This window comes from Gallinula chloropus (genome assembly GCF_964237585.1).
Source record: "Gallinula chloropus genome assembly, chromosome: 3".
Lineage (NCBI taxonomy): Eukaryota > Metazoa > Chordata > Aves > Gruiformes > Rallidae > Gallinula > Gallinula chloropus.
In genome coordinates this window covers 46,127,266-46,136,063 of record NC_140087.1, presented here as the reverse complement: position 1 = coordinate 46,136,063, position 8,798 = coordinate 46,127,266, and positions in this window count along the sequence as shown.

The following is an 8,798-nucleotide window of genomic DNA, read 5'->3' as shown; positions in this document are numbered from 1 at the left end:
TAGCTCTTCTTCTGTGACTCCAGCTCAAGTAATTTTTGACTACTGACTCTCTTACCCCACTTCCTTTACTCTGTGATATTAACATGATGCTAGACACTAACTCACCACTCTGGAGACATATGTTAGGGAGGCAAAATATCTAGTCATCTTTAGGCGGTTTGCCACCATCCATCACCAAGCCCATTTCAGAGACAACTGCAGAAAGTTGGATCAGAAAGTAGATTTCAAACCACATTACACATGGGAAACAAATGTTATCCAGGAAAACTTTTTACAGGTCTCAAATATAAATCATGCCTTGGAAGAATTTTTTATTTTGGAGAAGCGTTTGGTGAGATGCTACATTTGACCACGGACAGCTGGGCTGTGTCATCATTTAGTATCATTTACATCCATAGCAACTTATTTCATCCACTGTGTGTGTCTGACTATGAAACCTCAGTGAAAAGGAAGGAACTACATACATAGATACTTGTGTCTCTGTGTGGACTTAGAATTATATGCACTAATATATATTTAAATATACTACTATACACATAAAGAACTGCAGTGTCTGATGTGATTACAGCATGTCATCTTGCAATAAAGAAAATACAAGAACAGATTTTTTTAACTCTGTCACTGAGGACACTGAAGTTCCAAAGGCAAGAAGAGTTCTTATATTAGTCAAACATTTCTGTTCAGCTTTTGCACTTAACAGTTGCAAGGAGCTAATGCTACGTAAGGGACAGGGACAATTAGCAAGAGTGAATCTGATTGATTTGTTTTGATTATCCACAGTAAAAAAGATGATGCAAACAAATGCTTTGGCTGTTACAAAGTTAACTTGGTTTTCCAATAAGCAATTAGTGATGTACGTAAATACACTTAAGCATTATATCAGGAATATATTATTCAACATAATACTGCTCAAAGTAATAAATGTATGTAAAACAGTATATGAAGAACTAAAGTAAAAGGTAACACTATTTGCAGGAGAGAATACTATAATGGAGAGATGTATGTGATTAAATTATTAAGGATATACTGAAACAGAATAAGGACGACAACTCTTGCTTTTTCTTTCTAAAAGTACGTGTCCTTCTAGAGAGTCTGATCACAGTGTTTTTGTAGCTGTTCGAAGGAAAAAAATCACAGCCTGGCCGTAGAACCAGTTTTAAAGGTGAAAGTCTCTGGCTGGTCAGCCTAAAAGATGACAAGTATTTATTCATGCTAGTGCAAACAGCCAGGTATGCACGTGAGGAAAGGGGATTTACATTTGCCAAAGGGCTCTGCAGATCTCATGCTTGTCCACAACCACTAGCAAGTAACTCCAGTGGTCCCCCTTTGCAATTAAGATGCCTCTGGTGAAGGACCATTATTTTCTAAGCGTGTTTCGTCATTTGAGAGATGCTCTTTAAAACTAGACAAAAAATTACACCTGGTCCTTGCTCTCTCTATCAAAAATGATGCTGTTCAGGGGAAACTGCACAGTAGAAACTAAAGTGGAACTATTCTATTCCTATATTCCAGTAGTCTTCATCACAGACAAACTGATATCAAACACTGAGAATAAGCAAGATCCATGTCAGGAACCTAGTACTGAACAGCCCAGATACCAATTCTGTGAGTCATTTGATCCTTAAGTATGGATTCATTGAGGTTACCAACAGGCGCCATTCAATACCCCACAATTCCCATCTATCACATCTATCCCATTTATCTATGCATTTATATAGGGTAGGATTTTCACCAGGTCTCAGATCTACTTTACTTCACCTTTTATTTAAAACACGGAACAAGTCCTCCTGATTAGTATTTCCTGTGCAGGGTTGTTCTCTGAGAGTCACGCCTCACACAGTAGTGTCTGGGTAAAGGCCATTCTCTGTTGCTGACAACTTGCTGCATGGCCACAGACTCCAACTGTAATAATTACAGATCTGTTCCTGTCTTCAGCTCTTGATTGCTACACTGTGAAACTGGCATTTCATCAAGATACTATTGAAAGAGGACAGGGAACCTGAAAGCAGATGTGTGATAAAAGCCTTCTGCTTTCCAAATCAGCTATATCTGCTTAAGAAGACAAAAGGCAAGACAGTGGCACATTTTGCATAGTCAACAGCCCCCTCGTGTGCAATATATTCCATTTATGGTTTAAGAACAATTTATCCCTTTGTAAAGATTGCCCACTCTAACCACAGTACTGCAAAGGTTGGGAAGAATTGGCTTATCTCCTGCATACATGTTAGTCACACAGCCTAAAGCCTGTGGATTATGCAACAAACCAGTGTTTTACACTTTCGGGTTCACCAGTTTGACCTCTGTTGTCTTCCATCCCACCTGTAACTTACACATACTGTATTCCTCAGTGCTTGATTATAAAACAGTTCCTCATAGATAGTGACACAAGGTTGGGTGTTTTTTTTTCACTCTAAGCTATACAGGCACGCTGTGCACAACAGTTTTAACCAAAACTCAAGTTAAAGATGCAAGATAGGCTGGATTGCATTGGTATAACATACTGTGACAATTCCAATTGATAGCACTAAGGAACTGAGCAAATCTACATGCTATTGGGCAAAGGAAATTCATCTGAAGGAGAACTAGAACAGAACTGAATCCCACTCCTATGAGGCTAAGGTCTTTTGGAGACTATTCACATTACCTTCTTCAGGTACTCAAATCAAGCACTCAGTGTGACTAACTTGTGCAGAAGACAGTTCAGAGCACCAACACTGAATTGACTGTCTGCCACAGTTTCTCTGTCTGCCTTTATTGACCATATACAGAACCTGAGATGACTGGACTCTGGACTTGGTCATCTCCAGTTAAGATTCCTATGAAGACAGGCCGAGAGAGTTAGGCCTGGAGAACAGAAGGCTCCAAGGAGGCCTTACAGCAGCCTTCCAGTACCTGAAGGGGCCTACAGGAAAGCTGGAGAAGGGCAGTTTACAAGGGCAGGGAGCGGTAAGACCAGGGGGAATGGCCTTAAACCAAAAGAGGGTGGATTTAGGTTAGATATAAGGAAGAAATTCTTGACTGTGAGGGTGGTGAGTCCTTGGCACAGTTTGCCCAGAGAAGCTGTGACTGCCCCCTCCCTGGTAGTGTTCAAGGCCAGGCTAGATGGGGCCTAATGGCTGGGGGGTTGGAACCGAATGGGCTTTGAGGTCCCTTCTCACCCAAACCAATCTGTGATTCTATGATTCTGGGAATATCTGCTAATGTACACATTTGGGCTGTGATCTGCAGTAATCCCAGATCAGTCCAAAGCACTTGTCAGCATTTTCATATTCAAGAAATGGTTGGCATTTTTACAGAACTTTGTTTGTGACACATGAGTATTAACTGAGCTCCTCAACACATTTGTTATGCAGCTGAGTATATAATATGGCTCGCAGGCATGGCCGTGGTTCCAAGACTTATTTAAGATCACACAGATCAGTAGAGACCTTGGGAATAGTTATCCTAGGGCCCCCTTCTAAAACAGATAAGCAACATCCTTCTCTCTTACACCTGTTAATTTTGTAATTTTTTTTCCAAACATCTTAAAAAATTCCCTAAAAAAAAGGATTTCTAAGACAAAGTGACAGTCTTGAATTTGTAGAGCAAGAACTCAGTCTTTCCTATGGTTTTGGGGACTGGAGCCGCCTAAGCTTTAGACATCTCTACTGAAAGCATTTAAACAGCACTTAAAGTCCCAAGAGCCACACTTTCTGAGTACGTAATATGGGCACCTTAAGAGTGCAGATCTTCATAAGTGCAAAGCAATTTCTCAGTAGGGATCAGGCCTCTTTAACATGCACCTGAAAAGGGAGGTATCCAAGTGTCCCAGCCACTACTGGAAACTCTGTGCTTTGCTCTCCTGGTGAGGCGTTCTTTCAACCCCGTAAGAGAATGTGACTCCCTTGACCCTCCTTCTGTCAGGCATTCCAGCAAGATGACAACAAAGCTGACAACTTCATAGGGACACGCTAAAGCTATTTTTAACATCCTCTGCTCTCTGTCAGTTATAACACACTTTCTGATGGTTAAAATAGAAACAAGTTCCCAGCATCTACAAACCAAACCCCAGTAGTTACTTTTGGCACAATCTGATGCATTCTTGGCAGTCTCAACAGGGTGGCCAGGAACAGGATGGACATAAAGCCACTGACATCTTATCTGAGAACAACTCAGCCATACTGGAGAAAATGATTTAAAACCCTATATGAAAGGCAAACCTCCTCAAACAAGATTATCATCATATATGGACAAAGTGTAACTTTTTAATCCATTTTTGCAGAGCACAGGAGTGCAGTCCCTCTCACCAAGGCATGAATGCGGAGATCTATACTCACAGTAGGAGTGCTACTGACACCAGCAAGACAATGCAAATGTCCTACCAAGTCAAAAAGCAGACACATAAACAGAAGAAGGAAATTGGGTTCCAGGAATTTCATCCCATAAGAGACATTTAAAAAAATCAGATTTATTCAAAGAGATGCTCAGTAAATTCTAGTTGGAGTTAAATTTGGAGATTTCCCCCTTTTATCATGTTTTTGCATTAACTGTTGCGGGTACATATGGGAAGTACCAGTGGTCCCTTATAACGAGCAAATACTCACACTCTCCTAAAAATGCCAGTGATTCAGCAGCAGCACTCATTAACCAGGCCCAATCCCACAGAAGGGCCTTGTTATCAAGGAACTCTGAACAACACTATTCAGTACTTGCTAGCTGTAAAGCGGCCATTACTACAGAAGGTTGTGATATTTTACAAAGAGAAATTAATTAAACTGAAGCACTATACCTCAAGGAAAAACTGACTGTCTTATCCATAAAGAGGAGCATTTCTTCAGTTTCTCCAAAAGATGATCGAGGAGATTTGCTAGCAAGAACACCACCAGTTCTGTTTCTTCTGTAGAGAGAAAACTCAATACATCACATCTTAGCAATGATAACAAGAGAGCAGATGCTGGGAAAGGAAGACACAGGGTTTTTTCCTTTTAAGCATCTTCCTAGACTTTGAGCTCAGCCCCTGTTGGACAGAAAGCTGGGGAGCTGCTGGTGAAAATTGAAGATGTACTTGAAGGAATCTTGACCAACAGTTTGTCAGCTTATGTCAGCTTTCCACGAAAAGAGTCACTGATTGTTTTTGCAACACTGGCAGAAAATTACTGAGAATCTAAGTCTGAAATTCTTCTCAAATTTAAAATGTTAAACCAGAAGCACTTACCTTGTGTAACCATTTAAAAACTACTAAGGATATCTATCTATACCTCAGCCTACTCAGCGCTCTGTATGGTTGAAAAATTAACAAATTAATGTTGAGAGAGGTCTTCAAATCTTTAAATGGAAAATAGAGCACTCAAGAAAAGCACAAGTAGTGCATCAGAAACCAAAAACAGGCATAAAGAAACTACACCATCCCAATGAGTGAGAGAGACTAAATGAGCCTAACTGAAGTTACTTTTGAAGGAGAGATATTTTAAGCTCAAAATCTCAAGCTCTGGTGCAAAACTGATCAATCACATAGTCTCTCATTAAAAAGCAACAGAACTCATTTGTAATCCTTGTTGCTACACCAAAAAGCCATCAGAGGCATGATCAAGGTTCAATACAAGGGTTAAAAAAATCAGCAGGCAAAGAAAAGGACAAAAATTATGTACAAACACTAGTCAATCAACCCAAAAATACCTCTGTGACTTTTAAACTTAACTCAGCATTTTGAGAGTTTGAGAGGTTCAGTTTGTGGTCTGTGTCTTATTAGCAGGTGAGTTTGGACCATAAATGTGAGACGAGGGAATAAGGATGCCCTAAAACGTAAGAATACTCCAGCTAGCTTTTTGGTATAAAGACTTAGAAATTCAGAAGGTTAGTTACTGGCACAAGTTTACTTCAGGCTTAACCAAGCATGTGGGTTTGCTTCTGTGCCACAGGAGAAGAAATAGGCAGGTTCCAAGTTGCAGAAGGGATGAAGGAGGCAAAGGATTCCCAGTCTCTATACTACCCATGTTCAGGGAGCGTGCAAATCTTCAGGGTTGCTCTTTTAAAACCCGCTACACCGGCTGGCTGAATCTGACTGCTTGAGGGCTTTTCAAACCCCTCTTGGCTCAACTACTTATTTTCACTTATAGACAGCCCTCATGAAAAGTACATATTTTAGATAGCTGTGCATAGTGTTGTAGAACTTCATAGGCTTTCTCAGTGCAACAAATAAGCCTTCATACTGCCAAGTCACATTTTTTCTCTAGAACATCATGCCACAGTTACTCTTCCTCTTCAGTTAGGCTGCTTAAATAAATCTCAGTGCCTCTAGCGCTGTATCATTCATGTTAGTCTATGCATAACTGTTTTGTGCCTTCTGCATTTAATATCTCAGTCTCTCTTGCTTACATATCCACTTGTGTTCAGGATTATTAAATGCTGGATGGAATTTATAGCCAGAGCGAAGCTCCATTTGTCATCCAAGTTTTGCTATGCTGGAATTAACTCAGTAGCACCTGCATAGTGACTGATGAAGAAAAGCTAATGTGCTAGTTTTGGCAGGGGTAGAGTTGATGTTTTTCATAGCAGCTAGTACAGGGCTGTGTTGTGTCTTTCTGCTGAAAACAAGGAAGTTTTTATTGCTGCTGAGCAGGGCTTACACAGAGCCAAGGCCTTTGCTGCTTCTCACACCGCCCCACCAGCGAGTGGGCTGGGGGTGCACAAGGAGTTGGGAGGGGACTCAGCTGGGACAGTTGACCCCTGCTGACCAAAGGGATATGACATACCATATGACATCATGCTCAGCATATACAGCTAGGGGAAGAAGGTGGAAGGGGGGGTTTTTGGAGTGACGAGTGACGGTATTTGTCTTCCCAAGTACCCGTTATGTGTGATGGAGCTCTGCTTTCCTGGGGATGGTTGAACTCCTGCCTGCCCATGGGGAGTGGGGAATGAATTCCCTGTCTTGCTTTGCTTGGGCACGGCTTTTGCTTTACCTGTTAAACTGCCTCTAATCTCAACCCACGAGTTTTCTCACTTTTATTCTTCTGATTCTCTCCTGCCTCAGCTAGGGGGATTGAATGAGTGGCTGTTTTGTGCTGAGTTACCAGCTTGGGTTAAATCATGACAATCCCTTTTTGATGCCCAAAATGGGGCTTGAAGGGTTTGAGGTAATGACAGATTTGACTGGAATGTGCTAGACTAAAGTTACAGCTTGTTATTGCTGTTTAACTATTAATTAGCACGCTCCTGGGCTTGCCAAGGAGCCTGCTTGTTTCACCAGATAATAGAGCCTTGAGCTTGTTGGAGGCTGCTTTTTGCTTTCACTGTCTGCTGTAGGGCTGTGCTGCTGATCAGCTCCCTGTGCTGTGCCCGGGAGCATCCTGATAACAGCCATGGCGATGCGCCTGGGCTGGCAGATGGCCGCAGCATCACTGCTCTTTCTGTGCTGCTGGACTGGACAGGCTGGGTCTCCTGTGTGAACTTGAGTCGAAAGGACTGTGACCTGGGGATGAGTCCATGAGGGAGCAGGACACCCAAACTGTCTGCAGTTTGTGCCACAGCAGGTATTCCTCTAAAGGGATTGTGGCCCAAGGATGGGTCCATGCTGGAGCAGGTACAGCTTGAAGCAACTGTGGCTATAGGTAAGCCCCTGCTGCAGCAGGTGCACCCTGAAGCATCAGGTCATACTGGAGCACCTCGAAGCATGTGGACATGATAAACTCTCTGCTCAAGCACTCTGTTCTTTACATCTCATTTTTCATCCTGCAGCAGTTACTGGAGAGCTTTGGAAGTGTGGTTTTTGCTTGCAGCGTTCAGCTGTGTGAAGGCTGCTGGTCAGGGATTCTGTAGTTTTTAAATACCATCACTTATAAAATACCGATGGATTTGCCTGCTTTTTCTTTTTTAATTCTGTAGTAAGCAGGGTGCTCCTATGATCAACTCAATGCATTTGTGCTCCAAACATGTGGAACTATACATCATTTGTACTGTAGCCTTCCTTGTGAAATTGTGTGAAAAATGTTGCCCACATTCTTTGCATCTTGGATTTTTGTAGGTGCCATAAATATTTCTACCTCATTTTATCTTATCTGGCAAATTAGTCCTCACGTTCTTCAGAGCAGGCCTGATTTTTTCTGAGCTGCTTATATTGTGCTTAATGCAGGGAGACTCAAATATGTACACTACTATTAACTACACACTATTAACTACTAAAGAAGAACAATTTGAAGAAATGCACTTTTTCTAACTTTTCAAGTCTTTCACACTGATGAAGACTTTTTTTTCTGAGCTTCCCTGCTTCCCCTGCTTCCCTACCCAGCTACAAAAAAAACCCAAACCTAAAAAACCCTGAACAGGAAATGGTGATGAAAAAGTGCAAGAAACAAGGTTAACAGTGAAAGCTCCTGAAAGTGTAAAATGAATTGGCAGGCAAAGCTGTCAGATTTTAGGATGGGCAACTCCCCTATGCTAGTAAGTCTATGAAAGAAGCATCCCCTCACTTGTCAGGAAGCAAGGCCCTCAGGCATTTGCTCAGCCAGTACCCAACTCACTTCTCCCCCGCAGCAGTATCACACATTCAGACTTCAGCCATACTGGGACAAACCAGTATGTCCTCTCCCAGAAAGGTCCTACCAGCTTCTTTCAGACTCTCTTCCTATACTGGAATTCTGTCTTTCACAGGAGCTCTCTCATTTCTACTGAAACTAGAACTCTGCAGTATCCTCAAATTTTGGATGCTCTGCACTCTGCTCTCTGGGGAGAATTCCCTGACTAGGATACCCTGAGGTTATAAAACAAGGTTTTTTAAATGTCTTCAGGTGGAATGGGACAATGGGAAGGACATGCTGTTT